This window comes from Neodiprion fabricii, chromosome 1, assembly GCF_021155785.1.
Source record: "Neodiprion fabricii isolate iyNeoFabr1 chromosome 1, iyNeoFabr1.1, whole genome shotgun sequence".
Taxonomy (NCBI): domain Eukaryota; kingdom Metazoa; phylum Arthropoda; class Insecta; order Hymenoptera; family Diprionidae; genus Neodiprion; species Neodiprion fabricii.
The window spans coordinates 38,519,166-38,546,246 of NC_060239.1; the positions used below are offsets into that span (position 1 = coordinate 38,519,166).

The 27,081-nt window shown below is 43.0% G+C and overlaps 1 long non-coding RNA gene across 1 annotated transcript in view; it reads right to left on the reverse strand.

Moving 5' to 3' along the window:
- Positions 1-27,081, reverse strand: part of LOC124181140 — a 41,114-nt gene that overhangs the window by 1,439 nt on the left and 12,594 nt on the right. The window contains exon 2 of the long non-coding RNA XR_006870392.1: positions 16,504-16,686. This is a non-coding gene — a long non-coding RNA (uncharacterized LOC124181140). The remainder of the gene's footprint in view (positions 1-16,503; positions 16,687-27,081) is intronic.

Consider the following 27,081-nt stretch of genomic DNA (forward strand, 5'->3'; position numbering starts at 1 on the left):
GTCGTTGGCCGGTGAGCACGAGATGATCGTTAGAAAAATCGGCTGACGATCTCGATCGGTGATCTGAACGAGGAACGCCGTGCCAGATCGGGACGTGGTCCGAATACGAGGACTCCAGCATATCCGATGGAAATCGCGGACGCCCGGGATTCCGCCCACTGGGGCCGACCGCAAAAGTCCAGAACCCGACCCGAGGCACCCGAAGCGGAGTCCAGGACCCGAGGAACCGATCCTTGACGATAATCCCCCCCTCTTCCATTCTCGCCCAGGTAAATCCTTGTCCCGTTTTCCCCTCACCCTCTGAGCCCTTCGCATCCTCATCGACGAACTATACCAAGTTATACGACCGTGTGACATCCCTACCGTGTCTCCCCTAGATGCTGCAAAGACCAACGGACCAGATCTAAACGCGTGTTCGCTGTCCTCCTCTGATGAAAAGGTCTCATGCATTGAGTTTTACTACTGTGGCCCCTTCAGAGACTAGCGACGACGTTTGACTGCGTTTGAAAAGAATTATCGTTCGTGGATGAAACTGCAGGGTCGTGCTTTCGTCAATTGTTACTGTAACTTGACGCTTACTCCGTAAGACTTGGGTTTCGGTTATTAAGTAGAACCGAATTATACTCAACTGATTGGCAAGACGTTCAAAAAAGTCACTGAGATGAGTTCGCTGGAATGAATACGTTTATGCTAGTTCGCATGTTTAGATTCAAGTTCAAGTTCGGTGAACAAGAAATTCAAGGAACTCGCATCCAGCGGTGATTTCAATTTACCCTTTTGACTCGGGAGTTCTCTTTCATTTCCCATCTCTTCTGATAGATATGCAGAAGCAGCGGAGCGATCGTGAGATTAGAAATGGTAGGCGAATAAGAGGACAAACGCGAAAGGAAGCTCTGGCTGAACGAAACGTGATCAGTGGGTAAAATGTGTATAAGAACCGTTGCACGTTTCCACGATAAATCGTAACGAATGTCGGGACATTCAAACTCCAAAGTCTACCTTGTGCACCGATGATACCCGGGCTGCCCACGCCAGAAGATATACAATGTTTATGCATACATATTTATACGAGTAGCTATATAAATTGTACACATGCGGTGTGACACATAGCTGGAAGTATATGATATCGCACTACGCGGTCCGTTGGTTACGATCACGAAGAGCTGCAGATGACCGATCGGAGGAATCGAAAGTCGAAACGCATGACCAATAAATATTGGATAATTTATTAGCAAGGCCACGGATACCGGCGTGGTCGGTCGACCGGCGAGTGTCTCTTTTCCTTTGCTCTCTCTCTCTCTCTCTCTCTCTTTCTCCTTGTCGTGTTCAACCGAGTCGCGGTATCAAAGCGATTCGGGTGTTGTCAGGGACCGGCAGAAAACCTCAAAGAAAACCGACCTGCTGGTGATGCCGATGCCGCCGGGACCGTTGTACCAAACTGCGCAGCCGCGTGGCACCTCGCCTCGCATCCTATACCTGGAAACCAAAGGGACGAACGCTGAGTTCACCTCCTACTGGTCCCGTCTAGATTCCAATCAACGAGTTTTTGCCAGATTCCGTACCCCAAAACCAGAGGCATCGTCGCCGGAGAAAATTTCTCGTCTCTTCGTCTACGCCTGTCCGTCGATCCTTACTACGAAACATGAGATCGTCTCCCCCTTTTAATCGTCCCAACGCACTAATCTACTCCTCAAAGCTCCTAATCGTCAATTAGTCGGCGATTAATTAACATAACAGCTGCCATACCTTTCAATTCCACCCGTCGCTTCCTTATCGCCTTCTCTCTCAGGTGGGAGTAGAGACCATCGGACACTTCTCTTCGTACCTTCAATAAACCATCCAATCATGTAACGACGCTGTAATAAATACCTCTACATATACAGGATATTAGTCAACAACTACGGATTTTATTTCTTTTCGCAGTTCTGCGTACTGCAGATAAATCATCGGCGCAAGTTTTGCGCTCTGCGTATTATTTTCGTTCAAGAGACTCTCGTTGACATATGGCGATCGAACTTCATTTCATTCTTTTCTCCTCCTCTCGTTCCTCCCTCTCTTCGACAGGTCTCGATGAGGTTCGAGGACACTGGCACTTGACCCGTGCTAAAAGATCACTTTTTGCCAATGCTTTTTTCTAACCCTACGAAATTTTGAATGTCAGTTGGCAAGCGAAAATAAGTACATACGCATAGTGACGAGGTGCAGGTAGGTACATTGTGGCTGTCTACGCAAGTTCAGTGAACGGTTATTAAAAGTTTGCGAAAAACACTGCGGAGTACAGAAGAAGAAAAAACGCCTGATCACTTAGTCAGATAACATGAATGCAGAATTAGCCTAAGCGGTAGACAACGTAATGTTTCCACGGCGCGACCGGTCGATTCGAAAATAACATTCGAGGCTGAAAATAGAAAACACGGTATTAACCACCCAATATCTAATCGTGAACGATACCTAACTGCAGCAGCAACGTGTGTTTACCTGGAGATAAGTCTGCGGTGGAGGGAATTTTTCCTTCAGCTGATTGCGAGGCTGGGAGCTCGGGAAATAGCCGAGGAACCAACGGGACGCCAGGTACGTGGCCTGAGCGTCGTGTATAGGACGAAAAAACGCGATTCAAAATAATTATAAACGCATTACTCGGGCGGCTGATCGTGAGTCGAGCCGAGTCGGTATGCGGCAGGCGGTCGGTCAGCCCGCGAGGTCCAGGAGCTAGTCGCTCAGATGAAGATGCTAATCTCGATGATTTGTTACGCCATTGTTGACGCCTAATGAGCCGGTTATGCCGGTCCTGGGTTTTGTCCCAAATCGATAGATGCAAGAAACTCATCCTTCCTTTCTCGGGCTCGCGTTTTATTATGCCAGCATTAAAAAACACCCGGCATACATTGCGTATCATGTACCGGCTACCGCAATCCGCGCTCATCATCCCCCCTTTTTGCGCTTCGCCTATTTACCCGCGTCTATTCCCTTCTCCCCGAGGAATCTGCGTGCGCGGAAAAAGCTGATGCATTGTTGCTTCGGGCGTGCGGAAAAATTCTGTTCATTATACCGAGATGACCTAAAGCTTGACCTGGCGAGCCTGAATGAAATTACGACAGAGCTTGCGCAAGCGCAATCGAACGCTCAATCTGCCAATTTTTTCGCAGTACGGAATATGTTGCTGTTGTGCGTGTAATGAACCATAGATTGTCAGATGGACCGTTTGGTGAAGAGAACAGTTTTTCCAAGCTTGACAATTCCAAAGAAGGAAAAAAGCATGTGAACAATACCGACCCGTTAGGTCCAAAATGCCTTTGTAATATTGCAGGAGCAGTTCTTAACGTATAACCAGAGGCCATTAAGATTGTTATTATACACACACTGAACAACGCGACTGATAACGGTTTGCCAGTAAAAGAATAAACGAGACGCGTGGCGTTGTAAAATTTTTTAATGGTTTTTATGATCGTCGAAGAAGCCTTGAGCTCGTTACCCGATCCCTGCTTTTGCAGCGTCAGCATCGCACGGTAGTCGTTTGTGTTCGGACACATAAGAAGCGCTCTATTATTTCCATCGTAACCGATATACGACGATAGTCGAGAATCGTTTGGGTATAACTGTTTATTGATAACTCCGGAAATCGATATTAATAGCAGTATAAATGGAAGTGTGAGATCATCATTAGTTTCATTTCTTTCTGGTTTTGATCGAGTCATCGGTCATGGCTAGAGTTTTCAATTTAAGAAACTGTCAACAAGGTAATAATTGAGGAACAAATGAAGTGATAATCTGATCTTTCAACGATTGCGAGAGTGCAGCTACCCACCTGGCTGACCCCTTCGCGCGGTAGGAATGAAAAGAGAAAAAGAGAGAAAGACAGAGCGAGAGAGAAAGAAAGAGAAAGAAAGAGAGAGAGAGAGAGCGAGATGCGCGAACGTGAGAGACGCCCACGAAACGGCGCGGAATTCTTCGTTTCACTTTCCATTTCAATTTGCATTTTAATTTCAATCCGCATATTCCACCGCGGGCGCGCATACACGCCGTGAGATTCGCTTCGTCGAGAGTGTGCTATTAATTCATAGACTAATTGCCGTTTCTTCGTAGCGAAGCTCTTACATATCCCATTTCCCTGTGAATGTACGTGTAGAATTTTAATGCGCGCGTTCAGATTCTTGTGCAAAGTGATACTGATTTTTACACCGTGCAAAATTCCTGCACGAGTTGGTAAACTCGTAATTAAAAATCTGCCCATCGCGCGCTTTTAAGGGGTAATACGTAGTCAGGATTTTTCGAAAATCGATTTTGTTTGATTTCATTTTCGGAATGTACATATATTCAAGTATATGCACAAAAAATTTCATGTCGATCCGACAAATATTCTCGAAGTTATTCGCACATTTGCAAAGACACTCCCCAAGTGGTTGAAAGTGCTTTCGAAACTTTGAACGCGTTTTTCTGGAAACTGCGTTTTCAAAGTCGGTGAGCAAGATTTATCGGAAACAGCTGAACCGATCAGTTTCAAATTTTTACACAAGCTTTGTGAATATGTCTCCCAGTCCTTGATCGAAGGTTTTTTTTCGCGGATAAATATTATATTTTCCATTTTATATACAAATTAAGGGGTAGATTTTTATGAGATATCATCGAGAAGATTAATTTCTTAAATACACCAAGTTAACTAAGGCTGCTCACCAGTCGCAGGTGCGCCAATTTCACCGTCGGAAGCCAGTAGCCAAGCCTGGGAAGGTGACGGTCCTCGGAGTATCCCAAGAGCCGCCTAGATCGCAGCCCCGGAAGTGGCTGATCTCCCGGAGCCGCAGGCATTAATAGTAAGATGGAACAGGCGCTCCGTTATTGGAGGCCAGGTCGACGCTGTCGTACCACTGAGTTATTTATACGTAAGAGTGTCTCTCTTCCTCGATGCCTGATTAGTAATCGCAAGAGTATAACATGCGCAAGAGAGCGTCGAAGCTGGAATCAGCGCTACGGGTCATGCCGCCAAAGATCTACATACTTGTGCGAGATAGATGCGCTGCGCTCAGACGGAGGAGAGCGCATTCGATCTTGAAAACGTTTTCCTACACCGAGCCGATCATTATGCGAAAAGTCTTCCACCGCTGTTGCATAATGCCTTCAAAATAGAAAATCCGCTGAACTAAACTTCCCGAAAACATCCCATGCCATCCATGCTCCTTGCCATTTTTCAAATAGATACGGAATCGTGACGAAAATGACCTACAAAGGTTGGCCAATGCCTCGTGCATCAGTCCACGCACACCGACAAACATCATCGTCTATAAAGTGAGACCATTGATACGAGCTGTTATGAGCAAGGGCGAGAGGAGACGTGGATTGCAGTAGACTGCAGAGATGCACTCGAGCTGGGCCAACGGCGTTAGACTCGTTCGCGGCCACACGGGTCACGGTGATCAAATCGGCGCAATGAACTTGTCCGTTTTATACCGACTTGACCCCCGGCTTGCTAACGTGCCAAGAGGTCAATCCGCTCGAATTACTCTTCGATTTATTCACATCGAAGCTTCCGCGCTCTTCGCAAACGTTTAAACACAAACCTGCCATGGATTGGGACGACTGTTTGATTTAAAGACGAAATTTAAATGCGTTGTAACTAAGAGATAAACAAGTAGGTGCGATTAGTTGGACACGATCAGGTGTCATTAACAGAAAGCACGAAGAGAACGGTTGGCATCATGATTATCACTTATGTCGGCTGACGAGGTCAGAAGCACTTACAGGTACCCGTACAATCTTTGGTCCGAGAAGAAGACTCGGCACTCATCGAGTGATTAGATTGAGCTTTCAAACTACACGGTTCTTTCACAACGGTAGTATTTTTGAAAAAGGTGCCGAACTGACGATGGGTATAACGTACACGTGTAAAATATCACGGTAAATAAATACGTAAGCGCTTATTTCTGTTAAGAGGAATCCGCGGCGAGAGACTAGTTCTCGGTATAAAGTGGGTCACGCCGTCGAAGTCCGGACTTGGGCTCGCTCATGCAGGACGCCTTCTTGCATACAGGAGGGTGTCGCAAGCTGCAGCAGCGGCAGCAGCAGTGACTAAGAGCCTCCATTTTTCCACGCGAAACTAGTTGGCCCGCCATGCAATGCAATGCAATGCAATGCCATGGCATAGGTGAGATAGGTAAGACACGTGGCTGAGTGTATGGGTAGCGGAGGTTGAATTGTCTTTCGATTCTCAGCCAGCCACACGACCGGCTTACCGGTATATTGCAACGAGACACCCACACCTTGATTAGATACCACTCTCGGCGCAACGCATGGATGTTGCCACTATCATCCAAGCTCGCAATCGCTGCGTAGGTACTCGATAAGTAGTCCTCATAGTTGTCGAACACTCCAAGTCCTGGATTCAGTCTTTACTTCTCATATACAAAAAGGGTACCTAAGTGCATAAGTCCCTAAATATACATGTGGAGCTCGATATTACTTCCAGCTTCGGACCGAAGGGATCAACAACAGCATCAGTTATGGAAATGAGTAACGACAGCGAAATTCGAACTGTTGACACACAATCTTCTGGCAAACTGACTTTGGAAAGTTCATGCAGCCTTTGAGGATCATCGAAATTGGCGTTTGAGCATGTCGATTCTTGGATAGTCTTCTCTTTGCTTCTTCTTTTCCTGTTTCTATCGATTTTTAAAATTTCAGGCATTGGACTATCGCTATTACCGCGACGTTTGTGAATTTCTGACTTTACTCTGAGGTGGAGAAAGTACTATTACTCACACCATTTACACGCTCGAGTTTTTACTCCTGTCCTTTACTTAGCGCCGTATAATTGTTGATATATTGGTTGAAGATTCTTCGAACTTGTAATATTATTGGATACAGTATTAGTAATATAATTTTGTCCAATTTCGATTTTGAAAATACTCGTTCGAGCCTACGTGACCGTTCTGAAATTAGTGCCACCATCACTGATGAGCATTAGCAAATACAAACACATCTTACAAACGTGATAAATCAGTAACTGAAATCTTTAATTTTTACGTACCTAATTATTTATTATTACCTCACTATGAATCTGTCAATGTATCTTACCTTCACCCATCCGCTACAAGATTGTTTTAACGCTTACTTGTTTCCTTCATTATGGCCAAATATACAGGGTGTCCCTAAATTGCCTCCCACGGACTAGCCAGCATGATACCTTGTTAAAATCCAACCGAGAATTTCTTTTCCGGAAGCTCGTCCGACGCATAGTTTTTGAATTATAAGCGATAGCGTTAGGCCAATCAGAGTGCACCATTTCATCTGGATTTGCCGCCACGGAAATTGCTGTTTTGTTCGTCTGGGTGAATTATTATTATTCGGTTACAAAGTAAATATCGACACCTCCCCTCACTCGCTGTTGTACCCCTTCTCGGGCGCTGACCTCGGTATTGTTGCCGCGGCACACGCTGCCGGCCGCACATCCATGGGCGCACACTTGTGTGTGTAAACAGAAGCGCATCCTCAAGAATAAGGGATACAGCAGCGAGAGAGGGGAGGTGCCGATATTTAATTCGTAAGCGAATAATAATAATTCACCCAGACGAAAAAAACCGCAATTTCCGTGGCGGCAAATCTAGATGAAATGGTGCACTCTGATTGGCCTAGCGCCATCGCTTATAATTCAAAAACTATGCGTCGGACGAGCTTCCGGAAAAGAAATTCTCGGTTGGATTTTAACGAGGTATTATGCTGGCTAGTCCGTGGGAGGCAATTTAGGGACACCCTGTATAATACGTGTGTATAGCATGGGGTAAGAACAGAAGAAGAGAAACTAAGCAGCAAAAATGAATAACAAGAACATTAAGCAGAAGTACGAGTGGTACGTACCCAACTGGTTGACGAGGCGCGAGGAAATCTTTTAATTGCCCAATTTGAATTTCAAACGGAGTCGAGAGTGGTGCGCCGCATCGCAACGCATCGCATCGCGTCGCATCGCATCGCGTCGTGCAGCCGCTACCGCCGCCGCACCGTCTCAGGGTCAATCGAATTCTTCAGTTTTACCACTTCCGATGATTCACCGTCGTGTCTTTTCTAAGATCTTAATGTCGACGACCCGATGCCCATGCCTTTACGCGTTTACCTCGTGATTCTCGACCAACTTTGTCCTCGGCTGACTGCAGTCGCATGCCGTTCGGATCGGATGGCGCCACGTTAATGAAGAGGTCATTAACGAGGCTGGGATGAAAACTGACCAGTTTACCAAAATTCGTCACAGTTTTATCACGCGAGAACACCGATACCGGTCTTGTTTTCTCGTTGAGTATCAAATGAGAGCTGCGCGAATATCCGAGGTGGAAAGATGGCGCTGGAATCGCAAGCTGAGCTGCGCAATCAGCCCGTTTCGCGCCATCTGCACATACTCGTTCATTTTTATACACCATAACCGATAACGTACAAGCTCCTGCACTTTCGCAAGGCGCGGTGCGTTTTGCGTTGCACAATGCACTCGCCGAGCTGAGAAGTGACCCACGTGGGTCCGGGTCGCGGAGACTGCAGTATAAACCCATATGCGAACGGAGGTACTGATTGTGACTCGGCGACGACGAAGACTTATAATGCGACATAGCTTATACCCGCTGTACCAATCGTGCATTCATCCCTGTATTTTTAGGCGAACGTCAAGCGCGCCAGATTTCGAGAGTAAAGGGAAAAGAAATGAGCCCCGTGCGATTCGTCATATTTTTTTTCAACCCGTCTGAGCGAAATGGGAATATATGAAGCCGGCAGAGTGTTTATTTTCTGCGAACTTTCAATGAAGTCTGCACGCAGAGGGCAACAGAGCTTTTCCGAGAATTTTTTCTTGCGAAGCTCTAGCTTGAAATTTTATTGTCTGATGTCTGGGACTTGAAACTATGTGCAATTATATATATATATATATTTGCAGTACGATTCAGTCACAAGATCCTGAGTGAAAAGACGAACGGGCGAGTCGCCAAGGTGTTGATAGCGGAAAATACCTAGACAGGTGTAAGACAGGTTGAAAAGCCCCGGTATGACATCTAGATTTTACGAATCTCGTGTCAAATTCGTTTCCCGGGTAAGAATTCATGCATCTTTGACCGAGGCAGCAACCCGCAAATGAACAAAACTTTTCACCATTCGGTATCAGTAAAAAGTAAATGAATCATCAGTCCCTGACTTTATACTTGGAAACAAACATGGAGTCACGGCGTCACTTTCCTGGATCCTTTTTCTTATGTACCCAGGTTCCGGAACGTTCTATCAAGAGTCTAACCAGCTACTGCAGCAGTTTATACTGTTATTTCTTCTTATTAACCACTAGTAGTGTCACCTTTGAATGACGTGGAAAATCGCAAGCCTGCACGGGAACTGCTAACTATTCTGCGAATTGCCTACCGATTTCAAGAGCGATTTCACTTTCCGTTTCATCGGCATCCAAGTCATGGAATAATTTTAATCAAGTTCAAACACGAGATTCTTCACAACGTCACTGATCGACAAACCGACGCAATGCCGAAACGGCTCTAGATTGGTGGGAGCTTTCCAAAAACTTTCTGTTATAATTACGATTTTTCCATTACGTGTAAATATTATCAACACGCGTCATTTTGCAAAATTTGAACAGGAAAATACATTAGCCTTGATTCGTTCTGCAGGACAGTCGTTAAAAATTGCCGGAAAATAAAATTAAAACGAACATACGGAATAAAGAAAACGTCTTCAGGACGGAAGGTAGAGAGAGAAATAAAGAGGCAAATAAGATTCAGCCGTTGCACCAGCATCAGCACATGATACGAAAACGAATATACACGCTGCCTGTAAGTACATACGTATATGGTGTATGGTATATGGTATATACATACAGCGTGGTATGTATATACCGAAAGTGAGAAAAGCAATCGTTCCCGTTATTTTTAGGGATCTAAGGACGTTCACTTTCGGGTTTTTGGCGCAACGACAAATTTCTCGCGGAGTGCGCTGCAGCGGGCTGCATCGGTCGGTATACATAGGTATACATACACGTTACACACGTGCAGTCTGCACATAGGAGCATGTGTGCGTTTCTGTATAATACATGGTATAAGCGATCCTTTTTAAAAATATACGCGTGCCTGAGAGACGGGACAAGGTGATGGGCGAGAGAGATGCGCTTTGATAAATTATCCCGTGCACCCCGCCTCGCCATCGCATCGCCTGCACGTCACCTTCGTCAGACGCAAGCGCGGTTAATTCAAACTGACGCGAAATCCAAGTGATTTACGCTGCCGGGCCGCGGGCTGCTTTTCAACAAACGAACCTCTTCTGACTTTCACCCCGGTAATTATAATAGCGTTACACGGATGAAGGAAAAGAGAATCGAAAATGGCGACATGGACGACAATAATAACAATCACATTTCGCATACGACGATGATAGTGAATTACAAATTTTCAAACCCTCTGCGTTATCCGCTGATCAGGTTCTTGTCAATGCTACTTTTTCCACACAATTCTGTACCGACAGTCGTGAATTTTTTCACAACACTGAACTGGAATTTTACAGATGTTCTTGCGTCAAATTGTGCAACGCGACCACATGTATGTCATATACGTCGTACAGTGAAATGTTTTCTAGTCGAACTAAACGCTTTACAATGTTGCCCAAGAAACTCGATCATTCGAGTAAGACGAATGCGAGTTTTATCGCGAATGAAATTTAGCCTGCAAGCAAACATGGTGACAAGAAACGTGGATGTGAAACATCTTTCAAATTGAAATAGTAAGAATCCCATCCAGTGTGGCCAATTCCAACGTGCACATTTCTATTTTTAAATCATTCACTCTCTCAATCTTCTAGCATGTGTGAAACTTATAATCAGAGCCCCGACTAAGTTTGGTATCACAAGTTTGCGATAGTAGTTTTATCGTGCTAGTTAATTAGGCAACATAGGTTCGTTACTTGTTTCCGTCTGCAAAAAGATCGCAATGCTTCGTTCTGCAAATTTCAGTACCATTCGAGAAGTTTTAAGCCCCGGCTTAGGTATATGACGAAAATACGAGGTTAACTTACGTATATTAACTTATGATCGATTTTTATATCGATCGGTAAAGTGAAATTCTCGTTTGAAATAAATAAATAATATAAAATAAAACAGTTGGTCCTCGAAACGTGTAAAAAAATTTCTAAACGAAAAGAAAAACATCGCATAAGAAACTCAGCGTGGTATTACGCGTTGATATATTTTACACGATCGGACGGACCAGTTTTGCGATAAGTATTATCGATCGTTGAGTCAAATCTGTTGCTATATGCGTACTATTATAACCGGTGCACGCGTATTTAGAACGACAAGAAAACGTCCCAGAGTGAAAACCGGTTTGCATTATATAGACGCAAGTACATACATCTTGCATGTGTGCGCATACAGCTGCAGCCTGCAGTTATGCACAAGTCGTAGCAAGAGCTGCTCCCCCGCATGATAGGTATACCTGGACAATGCGCGTATTGTAATATCGGGAAATAATCCTGATTGTATAAATTTCATCGAGTATGTGTAACGATCGCTGACTACGATGTCATTGGATACCAGTCGTACAGACGCTAGAAGAAAAAGCCTCGATTTCTCGTTGTCGAAAGTTATGTTTCTTCGAAGTGCTGTACGAATATAACGAGGGATGATAAAAATGGTAAGGGAATAGAGCAAATTCGGCGGAAAATATAAACGGAAACGAAAGATGGGGAAGACGAGGATTGCTGATCGCAAGCCGCAAAAAAACGCTGCATCCGATGATAACGAGGAATATGAAAATATCGATCCGAGAGGCGGATAGGTCATGGCGTCGGAAAGCGAGCCGAAGGAGAGAACGAATTAATTAAGGTACGCAAAAAGAATGGCAAAATTTTTGAAAATAGGAGGTTGCGAATAAAAAATCTGAAACAAAATTGACGCGTATAGAGGAGGAAAAAAGTATCGGTTACACCCGTTAATTGCCCCTTCGGTACGTAAGAATCAACTCTTCTCGTAGCGGCGAGGAGAGCAGCTCTGCCGAGACATTAATTAAGCGAACCGTGACTGCATGCTAATCGCGAGGCAAGAGAGCGAGCGATGAAAACACTACAGAGCCGAGAGGCTGACGCGGCAAACGGGGCGCGGAGGACGGCACACTTGTATTTCGGGTCAATATTCTTTAATCGGTGTTTCCAACGCGACCCTCGGGCGAGCCGGGATCGAGCTGCGGCAGCGCCGCTTCATCTCTCCGACTTCGGTGCGATTTCTGCGCCGGCGAACGGTTTCTCGATCGGCCTGCCTTACCGTCCGTCGGTAATGCAGGGCGACGGACTCCCCCTAACTTTTCGCGCTACCTGCGTACGAGACTGCGGATGATTCCAGAGCACCGATGGCCGGAAGTTACGCAGGTTTTATTGAATACCGAGAGGTAATGTAACGCTTGGTGGGTTGTCAATGGGGAACACTTGAACCTCTGACTTCCCGGTGTTGCGTTTCATTGCGCAAATAATGAGAGAGATCGAAAGTGTCATCTTTTTAAACCACTTGGAGAAGCAATCAGCGTTTAATCAATCGACAATTATGTACCAGTAAATAAACATGCAGATAAAATGGATCAGCTGGGGCATCGGTTGTTCCCTCTCTCTCTCTCGATGACAAATTTTTAATATGTACACAGATTATTCGGGTCATATTCGATGCAGCAATAAAACGTGTAATCTGCACGCGCACGGTGATAAAAATTAATAAATGTCAAATATCATATTAGTAACTGTAAGTTGTAGATTTCGGGTGAGATTGAAGATGCTATTTGTTTTTTTTTTCTTCTGATGCAGCGCGTTAAATAAATTCATCTAAAGTTACTGAAAACTGTTTCTTTTCATTTCCTGCACTTCATAGTACCTTCCATTTTCCCTAGACTTGAGATAATGGCATTTCCCACGACATTTACTGACCCGAACCGTTACATCTCGATAACTTTTATTGCTCGACATATTTTTGACCAGACTGTCCACGACCTCTGCATCCTTGATCGTGCGATTTTTTTTCTCTTTTTTTTCACTGGTATATAATGAACGATAATGCAAGCGTTGATTGAGTGCAGTTAAAAAGATAAAAAGTAAAAAAATACAACTTCCATCAAGGCGATAATATTATAAGAGACGAGAGATTAGAGGACGTAGAAGGAAAAAGATAGGGAGAGACGAGGAGAGTGAGCGAATTATCAGATCCCGTAATGGGAGCTGATAAGGCGAATTTCCCTAATGAAAAATATGTTTTGACTGAAGATTGCAGCAGCTGGAGAAGGAGTGATTCAGGTCGAAATGGATAGACGTCTGCCCCACAGGAATCATTGAGGCATTATCGCGCAGCCGATCTAATCGTTCCTGATCGTGTCGGGCGGTGTAAGCGATTTTTATTTACAACGACCGGATCGGAATCCGACATTTATTTTTCTACTCTTCGTTTTATTTCCAGTCAATTAAACTTTATTTACGTGTATGCATACAAGTATTTGTTCCGCGGCTCAATTGCCGCTGCAGCTTCGCCAAGTCGAAACTTCTACTCTCTTCTCTCCGATAACATTCATCCAAATATCTATCCTGAACTAGATCCTGCTGTATGATCGCGGCGCATAGATCAATCGACTTTATTCACGTCGCACTTGCACCCGTCCTTTTAATCTCTGAACCATGCAGCGAGAGCCAGCGCCACTGCACTTCTTTATTTCCGATCTATTATTACCGCTTCAGCCTTGTTAGCCCCTATCTAGAGCCTCGACTCCGCACTGAATCCATTATCTTGTCGCTAGTAAATTAATAAATTTCATTTAAGGTGCTGCGCATCTTGAACTGCCTCTTTGAACCCACGCAGCTTGGGCGATTCGGTGCAATCTCTACGACACATCGTCGTTTGCGTTTAATGCATGACGTAGACGACCATCGAATCTATTTTTTGTTCGATCTAAGGAAAAAGCAAAAAAAAAAAAAAAACATGGAAATTAGTTTCATAACAATAGTCTCTTAGCGTTTCCATTAAAGTATACTGAAACATTCAGTCCCAGTAAAATCACCAACTAAATGGAAAAATTATTGAACACATTGAACTCGATATTCTAATCGATAAAAAAAAAATTAGACGCCATGTTTAAATTCTAAGATTGTATGAATTTGTCCGGTGAAAGAAAATGCATCGGAATTATAATACCTAAATACATTTTCATTTTTTATTTCTATTTCAATTCCTGTTAGGCGGGTATCCAGGACATGGATAACGAGCGTAGGCGAGAAAAATGAAAAATTTATCACGTACGTGTGAGTCGCAAGACCAAACAGCGGATGGAAAAAACGTGCGTATGAGATTATTAGTTAGAGAAATTAGTCAGTCATCGGCACGACGATTGCGCGGTAGCGCGATTATTATATATGTGTATAATAATCGTACGGTATGTATGTACATAATACATGTAACAAATAGGGAGTGCAGCGTACGCCGCTAGAATAATCTTACGCAATTTTCGGCGACGCTAAAGAAGCCGTAAAGTTATAGAACTAAAGTTTACAGCGCGTTACGGCCGAGCGACGATAAATTATTACCGGTTTCCGCAGCTCGCTGCGTCACCTAAACGCTGCATGCCCATTCCTATAAGGCACACACACACACACATATACACGCACGCACGCACACAGAGGGAAAGACAGACGTTATTTCTAGGTCCCAGATACGTGCGAATGTATGTGTAAGATAACCGACCGCCGGTCAACTTCTGGAAATCGAAACGATCCGACAGATCAAGGAGGAACGAAATTCGATCCTTCTTGTAAACGGTTTTGGTTTATACGCAGGCCTTGTCGAATTTTTTATTTTTTTTTTTTATTTATTTATTTTTTCAACTTTTTCGTCGTCTCTTCCGTAGTTATAACCGATTGTTAATTCGCGAAACTCTAAACTGCTGTCGTAACGAAAATATTTTGCAGTCTACCTACTTTTATGCACATCCCGAATTTATTTCAATTCATTGCTGTATCTCGATTGAATAAGCAGAAATCGGGACGGTTAAAAATATCTCAGGGTAACAATCCGGTCAAAACAATGTTCAAACTGATGTATTACGAAATGAAGACTGAACAAGTGCAGCCGAGGTTGATTAAGTTGAATTTGGTCAAAACAACGACTCGTCAGCATACGGGAACAAAAAATAAACCAACCGATTTGCATTGAAAACGTGCAGTTATCGACTAATTTTGAAAAGTCGTAGAATTCTATCTAGTTTTAATAAAAAGAAAACTGTATGCGAATATTGTATGCGAATACATGATCTACAATTCAGCTGAACCTAACTTACGAACACGCTCTTTAACTGTAATAACTGAAATAACCTAATTTATTATTTCAGAACATATTCACGTGTAAAAGATGCACGTCAGTACAATTCGTATACGATCAATTAGATGAGCTTATTATTCATTAAAATTGACCAATTCATGCGACTTTGACTGTTAAAAAGTTTAGATTACTAATTGCTGAACTAATTTTACCAAGATTCATGATTATCGATTTTCCTCCGTACGAAAAGGATAGTTTTTTGATAAAACTTAGCTCAGTAACCGAGTCTGATCCTCTATTTGCCAACCGTTGGTTTTGACACTTTTTGATCGAACTGTACACACTACACCCGATAGATCCTTAACTCTACGTCACGGGTGTCGAACTTTTCCGACTATAGACGATAAGTTGGTAAATTTCTTTAGCATCGGCCGAACGAAATATATAATAACGAGAAGTAGACAAAAAGAGACAAAAAAAAAGCAACGAACATGCCTGCAGACGAAGGCCAAAGAACCTTTCAGGGTGTGTAGGCGTTTGACCGATAAGCCGATAACGAGAGAGAATCCCAATCTGCAGCCGGTTGTTCGGCTGCCCGAAAATTCGAGGCGCAAAAAAAAAAAAAGAAATGGTTGCGGGGAGAGTTTGCTTCTTCCTCCACTCTGAGACAACGATAACGCGTTTTCTGCGGCGTTATATGCCGCCTGTTGTACCCATAACTGACTGTGGATGAAACGGCTTTCCGAACTGAACTGTAACACACAAAGTGCAAAGTATCTGCACCGCCGATATTCTCGGGGTTATACTTAAATTCTACAGGGACAATTTTTTTTTTTTCACGAGTAAAACGATGTAATAGGTGCACATTAGACAGCCACCTGGGACATTTCAGCTCCCACAGCGAGGCTCTCTGCGGTTTATCTCTTCTACGCCATTTCAGTATTATTATTATTATTGTTATTATTATATCGCATTCATGAAAGTTCAACCAACGAACCGTTGAGCTTGTCTCAAGATTCAAGATACAATAATAACGCTTATTTATATCAGACGCGCATCAAGATTCGCCGAGTTTTCTGAAACTTCTGTTCCAGCACGTTGATTTTTTCGATCTTTTTTGATACTCGGTGAACAACACAAAAATTAATTTTATGTTCTATAATATAAATCACGTAATGATATGACATTTTTTTTATTTTTCTTTATCTTACCCCGTTTCATCCTTCTCCTGTTCCACATTTCCGTCGTATTCCATCGTTCCTCTCCTGTTTCATATTTCCGTCCTGTTTCATCGTTCCCCTCGTGTTCCACATTTCCGTCCTATTCCGACGTTACTCTCCTGTACCACGTTCCTCTGCCATTCCACCGTTCCTACCTGTCCGCGAAGACTTGAACTGCAATATAATTACAGGTACACACATACAGTATAAGGTATACGACAAGTCAGAGCAAGCTTTAGACAAAATTCACCAACACATCTGCCCACAACTTACCGACCTCACTCTACGACGCGGGACCGGTAAAGTGAGGAATCGGTTCTCCGTCTCACTCTCTATCTCTCTCTCTCTCTCTCTCTCTCTCTCTCTCTCTCTCATTCTTTTTTTTTACCAAGAACCACGACTAATGCGGGTTGCAGAGGAACCGAGGACCCGGGATCTTAGACTAATGCAAGCCGAGGCAGTGCAGGTATACGTCGGGGCGAGGAATAAAAATGGCCGAAGTCCGATTCTCCGTTCGCACGAATCTGCCGATCGAGAAGCCACGGTTGCGCATCGAAAGCCTGGAAATCCGTCATCGTTCAAGGCCCTCCCCCCGAAATAGGGGGGGGATTGATTCGGTCCGTTATCGCTGATCGATTCCGACTGAATTCGAAGGGCGGAAAACGCGCGGCGATAAAAAGCCCGAAAGTGGAGTTGCGACCCCGTGACTCTACGGTCAGGTAATATAATACCGACAGCCCCTGAGGCGCGCTGCAGGGATCGGTTCGGAAGGGGCAAGAGCGGTGGTCTCTGGGTCTCGTCGACCGTCTGGTGGGCGGCCGCCGAGCTGGGGAGATCGCTGCCCCCCGCCAAGGACACCCGCAGTTCCAGGGAACGAAGACGCGACGATGCGATGCGATGCTCCAGAAGTTTCCCGGTGCCTGCGGATCGATCCCCGAATGTTGATCCTAGCTTCAACCTGTACTCTAACCCAGACGATGCTTAGACTCGTTCAGAATCTTTTCAGACTCCGTGGTTTTTATCTCCCATTTTACATGGCGGAGTCAATTTTTTATTAGCAACCCCCGAGATGTGTAAGGACTTTTTTTGTGTGGTGAAAAAGCGTGTTGAAGTTGGTAATGTTATTGGAACGGTGATTGTTGAGGAAATAACCATGTTGAAATTACAGTTCCTTCAAAGTAATTATAAAGTAGATAAAATGTAAATTTTGTATCCCAATCTTTCGTTAGGGTAACGTTACTAATTTCTCTTCTGGCAAACCGCGAATCGAACCCCTTGACTACCAGTCAAACCGGCGAAACGAATTACAGCAGACAGTTTGGGAAACGGGGATAATTCCTTCGGTATTCGAATTTACACAATCAAGTTGCGAACGAGCCAAATACGTAACACCGCGTACTGTTTGACGTAAATTGATTTACCAAGTTTTCTCAAACCGTACACTCGTCGTTTCGCACGGAGAGGGTTAAGCTATTTTTAACCGATCCGATGATGGATGCCGGGATACGTTTAAAGCGATCTCGCGGGGGCGTTGCGACGCCGATGAGAAATCGTACAAGTGACTACGTAGCTACCTATAATAATGATCGCGAAGCTTATTTTGAAATGAAAATATTTACCGATATCGAGACTATTTTTCCAACCTCTTTCCTACCGGCTGTTTACAGCTGTTCGATGCGTCGAAGAGTTTCGCAAACCTCCAACGTTTCTCCGTCTCTCTTGCCAAGCTTGCACTTCTTGTACGTTTCTGGATACCATTTTTTCCTGCCATTTTTAATTTAATTCTTTCGTTTTTTGCCCCGAAGAAGAAGAGGGACGCGCCGCAGCGCGCCTGGCAGTGATTGAGTCTCGGTACGTGCGGCAAGGGGAAAATATTCTCGCAGATTGGAGTGCATCGTCGCAACGAGCGAGGCCGCGCTCGTGCAGCCTGGCTGGAAAAGTTCTTATATCGCGTATACGAAAATAGAGAGAGCCGCGGTACTGCACTCGGGGAGAATTTTGGCAGCGGGATCGGGCCACACGCGCGGCCTTCAAAGCGGATTTTTCCCTCCTCGGCGAGGCTCGCGTTATGGCGACGGCGGCAACGAAACGCGGGGATCTTGGTGCGAATAAACGGTTCGAAGGAGTCGCTGATGAGTTGATGGGGCAACGCAAGCCGCCAACTTCGTGCCGAGCTTGCGCTCCGGGCCCGGGCCCCTTGGAATCAAAGCAGAAGGCTGACGGCCGGAAGTTGCGGTATCGCCGAGTCCTACTCGCCTCGATTTCGCAAGCAGCGTATCAACCACCGGTCGGCACACATCCATTTCACTCCTGGAAGGACATCGCCGCGTGACGCTGACGCACGGCTACGTCACGTTCGATGCGAATGACTTCGTTTCTCGTAATCTTTATTAGCGGCTACGTTTCTGCCATATTATGACGACACTGCGCGCGGATGAGGTATTCGACGGGAAATAAGACACAGATAATGAAGTCCTGTAGTATTATTCATGCTACCATACGCGAAAAACTGTACGTGAGGAAAATTTTGCTAGTTCTTTGAAACGATGATGAATAGATCATTGAAGAGTCGTTTTTTTTTCAGAAATTGCCATTTTTCCGTTGATTCTGTTTCACGGAAACATCGTCAACTGCTCAGACAACCAGGATTGAAATCCGCGCAACCTGAAACGAAGGTGGGTAATTTCGGACTCTGTTTTACCTCCTGTTTTACCCGGGTATGGTAAAACAGGTAATCTATAGATCGATTTTGCAAAATTCCATGAGATCTTCCGAATTTTCTTTGAATTTTGTCTTGCCAAATGCCGTGACTCGGTTAATATCTTATACTCATAATCAACAGTTCCATTAATATTGAGGAGAAATTCGCGTATCCTGGAGTAGCTGAATTAAGGAATTAATCAATTGTTACCTCATCAGCAATTTTGCACGATTTTTGGGAATCCGATGCTAATGCGAAATCGCACTCATCCATACGATAACAACTCTTCGTTTACATCAGGTTCGATATTTGTGTATAACGAAGAACCGATTCGGGGAGCAATCGACGGAAAGGCAAGCCCGCCTATTTCCTGTAATTAATTTCGCGGCCGTTGACCGATTCATGCGTGAAGTCATGCCACCACTCCGTCCTGTAATGTACAAAGGTGAGAGTAACCGCTCTGTCTTTCCGTAACTTATTACACGCGATCCGAGTTTCCCCTTTTATCTTTTTCTCTACTTCTTTCTCTATGGGCAACCAACCCACAAAATTTTACCCACACACGCAGACACTTGCAACCGAACTGCACCTTGCACGATATTTAACGAACTCAACTTATAAAAATTAGGTGATTCGACTTTGGCGAGGATCCGAATCAAAGTATCTTAAGAGTCAAATACAATACTCGAGTTCACAATATTCGATGCGTGATATCTCATACTCCGAAGTACAGAAAGCTCACGCTTCACCTCGATATAAATCACTGCACCACCGCAGTGTGTGATGCGTATAATGTGAATATGCACTCGTATAACACAACGCAAGGACTGGGGGGGGATTTTAATTGCTAAATTATTACGTTCTCGAGGCATGATTCACGCGATTACACGTCCATGCTAAACGGATGCGTCCGATACGTAAGACTCCTCTGTGACGACGCTCAAGCTTGCAGGCTGAGATCCTGGTGCCGTACACTACGGACGAGTTGTTTAATGGTTATACCCAGAAGAGACCGTTCAGAATATCAGCCGCTGCTCGACCGATCCGACATCCTGCGAATCTTTTAACCACGGCTAACAACCTCGGACTCCAGATGCGTTTCTGATCACCTCCACTGATGCGTCCTTGAGAAAATGAAACGGGGGTCCTTAACTTCGTCCTTATATTCCATAGTTTCCGTGTTCTTTCTAATTCCAATCGAACAATTTACGATTAGATGATAACTGCAGAACACGCGGGTGCCAAAAATACTAGATAGAAGAAAAATGATCATCCGACTGTTTTCGTATTTCGTTATTTGATCCTGGACCTTAAATCCTTTTCCAAAACCATGATTTATCAAACGAAATGTACAAAGGATGAAGAAACGTGCAGGAACCACTTCGCGCAAATATGATAATTCATTCCTCTCGGTGAATTGTTTATTTTCTATTTATTTATTTTACTTCTTCTTATTTGCCGAGAGAAGAGGAAATGGGGAGACCTTTGAGATTCTCCAAGTGTGCAGGTAACTGAATATGCGATAGAGGTCCGCATGTCTCGCCATGGTTGTATGTGTTACCTCCGGCCCGCTAATATCCTCGGTCGAAGGTGGAGAGGGTGTGTAGACTGCGGCATTGATGATGCAGCGCACTCGGAGCTAATGGACCGCATCAGACGAAACCTTCTCCGGATTTTTCACTAGGATGCATTCAACGCGGCAGACTGGCTCTCTTGACCATCACGGATCCGGGCAAAGGAGGAGTTTCAGCAGCTGGACGGATCGGCTTCTGTCTCTCTCTCTTTCTCTCTCTCTCTCTCTCTCTCTCTCTCTCTCTCTCTCTCTCTCTCTCTCTCTCTCTCTCTCTGTATCCATTCATCTTCGTCTTTCATTCTCTCTTCTCTGTGCCTATAATATAACCAAACCATACATAATGACTTGGGGAGATTGGTCAGTTGAAAATCAATATCTTTTCAAGTACGAATCGAATCGGTATATTTTTATTACAATGGAAGAAAAAAGAATACCTATACTCACAATCAAATTGTGAACAAGTGTTTGGATATCGATATATTATTACCAATCATTTAAAAAATGTTCAACATCTATTTTACATCACGTTCTGTTTCGCTACACTGTCGTTTATTTAGTTAAGACAATTGTTTTTTTCTTTTTCGTTATTGAATTCAATATTTCTATTAGCTGAACGAAATCTGTCCGCGTCGTCTAGGAAATTTAGATACCCAACGATTACAATTTGACAGGCCAAAAGTATCGTATGGTTATTCGAAGTGTATAATAAAACATATCTCCTGAATAAAGTGAGTGATTCCATTGCAAAGTAAAACGAAATGATTACATTGAGAAAAATTCCTAGTCGTAGTTACAGTACAAACTAGAAAAGTCCTGAACTATCTTCTGGGTACAAAATGATAATGGATTTCGTAGCGGTAACCGGAAAATCTAGTACACGTGTAATCCTATTATTTCAGATTATTGTCACTGGTCGTAACTATTGCAATAATTTAATGTTACTGCAACGAGATTTCATTCAACTACAAAAATAGAATAGACTAAACGGCAAAATCTAATGTTGCAATAACCAGAAAAATGGCAATGGCAGGTATAAAATGACACTAATTGTAAATAATTACTTGTAAAAAATGTTCGTTTACTTATAACTTGAATAACATTCAAAATGTTATGATAACGATTCTCGTTTTACTGGAATTTTTCTAATAACTCTAACAAACGAGAAAACCTCTCCCGCAAGAGATAATTAATAAATGAGCAATGGTCTCTCTCTCTCTCATTTTTACTTTCGATCAGTATTATTTCATACCGTTAATTATTCGCTTTGGTCTGTTATTTCGATCTAGCTTCCGTTATCCCTTTATTATCATTAGAATATAATTACTTTTAGGTTCATATTGGATTTTTTTGTAATTCGTGCCTGTGGTCCTTGGGGAGTTGGACTCCAAGATCAAATGAATATACTTTCTCTCTCTCTCCCTCTCTCTCTCTTTCTCTCTCTCGCACCTGGTGGCGAGAATCCAGCGTGGGTTTCCAGAGCGGCGCTTAAAATCTCGGAGGAAGAAGCGAGTCGGCGTCGCCGAGTTTGGCGGAGGCAAAAGCCGTTCGACTCGCCCGGGACGAAGCGGAGTCGCGGGAGGACGGCGATCGAGGGCAATGGTTAGTCCAAGGTCTTGGGTTCAAGTCTCGGTTCACGCCGCAACGCTTCCTCCCGCAAACAACAACCTCCCTTCCTAGAATAGTTCCGTAGCCGCCGATTCCGACTGCGGCTCCTCCGGGGAATTCGCGCCGCGAACCTCGGCAACGTAAACGTATGCGATAAAGAAAGGAGAGCCGATCATCGAGGATCATCCTTCGCCACCCATCTTCCGGTATCCCCCATTTTCACCCCTCGTGAAAATGTCGGACTGACGCGGAATCGGGTATACCTGCGACATTTTTGTCAATCGGTGATCCAAAATCGATCGTACTTTTCATTTCGTGATACGAGATAGTCGCACGTCGAATTACACTGAGAGAAATTTTTAGTTTCCGTTACAGCTCGGTTCTTAACTATTCGAAAAATATAGTTCTAGGTAGAAAATGAAAATTAGTTTTATCTAGTACCCGTTGCTATTCTTTCTCGTTACGATCACTGTTGCTATATTTTCTTGTAACTGTTGCGGAAAATTTAATGCTTGTTCAACGATAAATTGACGTCAAAGCCTTGTTTAACTAAAAAAGTAGAATAAACCGAACAAACTGATTTTATGTTGGAATAACCAAAAAAGGATCGACAATAGCGCAAAATGTTTACGCGTACCTCGTTTTTCCTAATTCCAACAATATTCGAACAGTTTTTTTTCAACGATACCTGTTTTACTCAATTTTTATAGTTACTGTAACAAATGAAATTTTTCTCAGTGTAACCCGTTCAATTAGAGAAGAAAATATGGACTCAAAATGCCGTTATTGAAGTAAAGAAACACTTTCTGGACGATATTGAGATGTTTTGGAGCTGTTTCAGAAATTTGCGTTTTTCTCGCGATGTGAGAATAATTCTGCAAAATGAATAGCGGCAATCGATTTGTCGGAAAATTTTACCCCTGTTTTAAATACTTGACAATTATTCAACATGCGGTATATGTCGAGAAAATTGTAAAAAAAACGAAAGTCAAGATAAATTATATCATACGATATTTTCTAGAAAAATTATGTACAAGAATAAAAAATACTGAAATTCATGTTTTATTTTAAGTCACTGGGGAAAAATCTAAAAGATATCGTTGATTTTACACATTTTTTCACACTCTGGAATACCTCATTTTATTCAAAATGATAATTTTCTACAACTTCACCACCTTTTTAAAACGATATTCGTATCTGACTATGACATGTGAATAACAAAATGAGCCATCGCATAAAGTGAAACCAGACGAAAATTTACTAAATTTTTCGCCATTTCAAATTCACCCGAATGGAAACATCGATTTCAATAAGCTTTTGCTAATTATAATTTCCATACATTTTGTTCTCGCATGTTTTAAAAGTAACAAAAAAAAAGTATCGATTCTGGCCTAGAAATCTTTTCAAGTGTACATTAGCCTTAATTTTTTTCCTCCAAATTAGTTTTTCGCCTATTACATGAATGTTTCTACCGTGTTGCCGTCTTACCTCATTCCGAATGATTCACCAAACAAGAAATCGCAATTACAATCAATAATTCGAGTACAGAGACGTAAATTCAACTGTTTGTTCCTTTTCCAAAAGCAAATCATGAGTAAGCTGAACGGTATTTATTATCCGTTGGAAAAACACGTTCTTAAAAGTGCCCACATATAGATAGGTCTGAAAAAATGCAACAAAATTTTTATGTCCTCACGTATATCATACACGCGCATGTGCAGCCTTTTGATACGCAGTATTATTTCGAGTTATTTCACCGTATAACGTTTCGAGTTACGATCAAGGTCGATGAAACGAATGTCCACCGATACTTTCAACGCCGCTTACTCGTGAAATATCGTCCGTAAGAATGACTTCAAAAGAAGTTTAACTTCTTTCCGGGATGGTTAATCGACGCATCATTTTTTCTAACCCTTCGGACGCCACAAAGTCGAGAAACATCGAGCAGAAGAAGATTAAACGCGATATCGCGCAGCCTCGATGAACGTGGAACACGATTGGCCGTTCGCCAGCTGATCGTGAGAGCCGTAAGTTGATTAGCCGACAGAGCCACGTGCGAACGAATATATTATAAAGTAGAGGAAGACCCGCGGGTCGGGAGGAGATGGATAGAAGAGGCGAGTTAGAAAGATAAATACAAAATAAGCCGATAAATAAACTCGGGCCGAACAGCAAAATAAGAAATCAACGGTGAAAAAATGTTTCACAGTCCAAGACGATGCGTTTAGAATTTGACAAAGTAATCCTTCGTTTGTTTTTTCAAATTTATCTAGTCCGGTTCTGTGACTAAATACATCAACTTCCAACATTTTATTCGAATAAAAAATGTTTTCCAGGATTATTTGGTCACTCTATTTTGATCATGAATAGTTTCATAGATTCTCAGCTGAGGTTCGATACTCCGGGTACTGCTTGACAAAAATGACGACAAATATGGATTTTCGATTAAATCGATTATTTTTCAAACTCGATAAATCGCACGACTCGATTATATTTCCTCGCGATCGGTTTTTGTTTCTTACTCCTACGCACGACGCAATGCAATATCGATTTATGTGATTTATGTATCGATTATTATCATTGTCTTACTTAATGAGTATACTTATTTGATATAACAAGTGAAAGATGAATGAATATTTTCACCTGAAATAGAAAAATATTTTCAACGAAACTATAAATTGTCAAAAAAACTTTTCCGCTATTAAAACTACAAACTGAAATTTACGAAATTTTTGTTTCGAATGCACCGTTTAAAAAAAAAAAACGACACGGTCGATTAATTATTACCGTTTCAATCGAGTCGTGTTCGATTATTTTTTTCGTACTCGATTGATCGATGCATCGATTATTTTTAGCCAATCAGCCATCGCCGCAGTGCTTGTCGATTAATTCCGGCGAGCGTAAAAATTAAAAACATACATCGCATGTACTCCGGCGTGTAATTCGCACGGATTTTGACGCACTGCGCGCGAAGAAGCCGGAATCCGAGCAACGCTGTTTCGCAAACCAAAACGCACCGAGTACACGAAGAAAAGTGTTTATAACGTGCATAAATGACAGAGAGACAGACGTTTATCTCTACCGTAGAGACAAGTTCCCGTAGCCGGAGAGTTTACGTACTCGGTGGTGACTCGGTTTGGACGATCCAACCGGCGTGCAAGCACGTTATTACACGTGTATGTATAGGTGGAAGATAATTTTATTATATTGCGGTAGGTACGCGGAGCGCAGGCTAAAGCAAGGAAAACTGGTAACGTCGAGAATTGGCGTAGGTGCATTTCGCGCGTGCAGTGTGGAGTATCGATATGCGGCAGATCGGTACTTGGCGTATCATGCGTGTGTCGTTACATTGTGTCCGTGTGCGCGCGTGGTGGTCGAAGAGCACGGAGAGATTTTATAATAAGAATTGCGCACAAATTGAAATGTTATTGAAACGCGTGTATACGACTGTCGTAAAACTGGAAATAGTTATCCCAGGCCAGACGACCAGCTCGAGTTGTTGAACGTAAAGTATTTTTGTTGGCGCAAAACGCAGGTTCAAGTACCCGGCCGTCCTCGCGGCTTTGAAAAAATGTATATCTTTAAGCGGTGATCGTTGCACCGCAGCCTCTCTCTCGTGCTTGAATTCTCATGCAAGCTCTTTCGAACTTCGTCGCGAATCGTGAACCTCGATTTTCAACACTCAAATTTTATTATTAATTTAAGACAAATATTACTATTAATTTATCCGAAAACTTCCGGTTATTTGGGCTTTCGCACAAATTGCTGTGTATAACTACTTGACTGCGGCGATACTTGACCGTCGCGATTTATAAAAATATTACACAGAAATAGATTGGACGAAAATTTTACCGCCGAGAAACTTGACGTGGTGTAACTTCAACGGCAAGAATTTAGGAGGCGTAATTGGCACGATTCCACATAATTGATCTGAATTTATTGGGAGGAACAATTTTGCGCTGATTCGCATATTGACAATAATCACTAGCTGTTTGGAATACTGTAATAAGCTGTCTAGATATACTAGATCGGCACGATTACAAATTTTTTATCGCAAGTTCGGTAACGAATCCCCAACATATTTATAGAGTAATTGAATTATAAGCCGAGCTCTCGGTTCGTTTGAACTGCAACGATTCTGGGTATCGATGAATCGAACCTCCTGAATGGCTCTCCAATTTGATGAGAATATCTCAACCCTCGAAATGAAATTCCCTGATTGTTTCATTGATCAATCAATCTGTGAGACAAATTGAATATACATCGTTAAGGGGGGACTCTGGTGAAGTTTTTTTAATATCGGTGTTTTGGTTCTTGGAACGACTAAAAAAGATGTGATCAAAAATTCCTTCCAAAAATATTTAAATTATGATACCATATGTTCTGAAAAAAAAATTCAATCTTCTGCGATGAAAGTTTATGCAACAAGGAATTTTTGGCAACCGTGCGCTGGAAATTTCCTGCCAAAATTTCCTTGCGTTTACACCGTCATCGCAGAAGATTGAAATTTTTTTCACGACATGTACTGTGATGATCTAAATTTTTGTAGAAGGTATTTTCGATCGCATCCTTTTCAGTCATTTGAAAAACGGAAAACTCGATACTATCGAAATATTACCGGAATTCAATCAATTCAATTCCCTTATAACCGGACGCATTTTACCGACTTAAAAACATCGCCCTGCAGCTC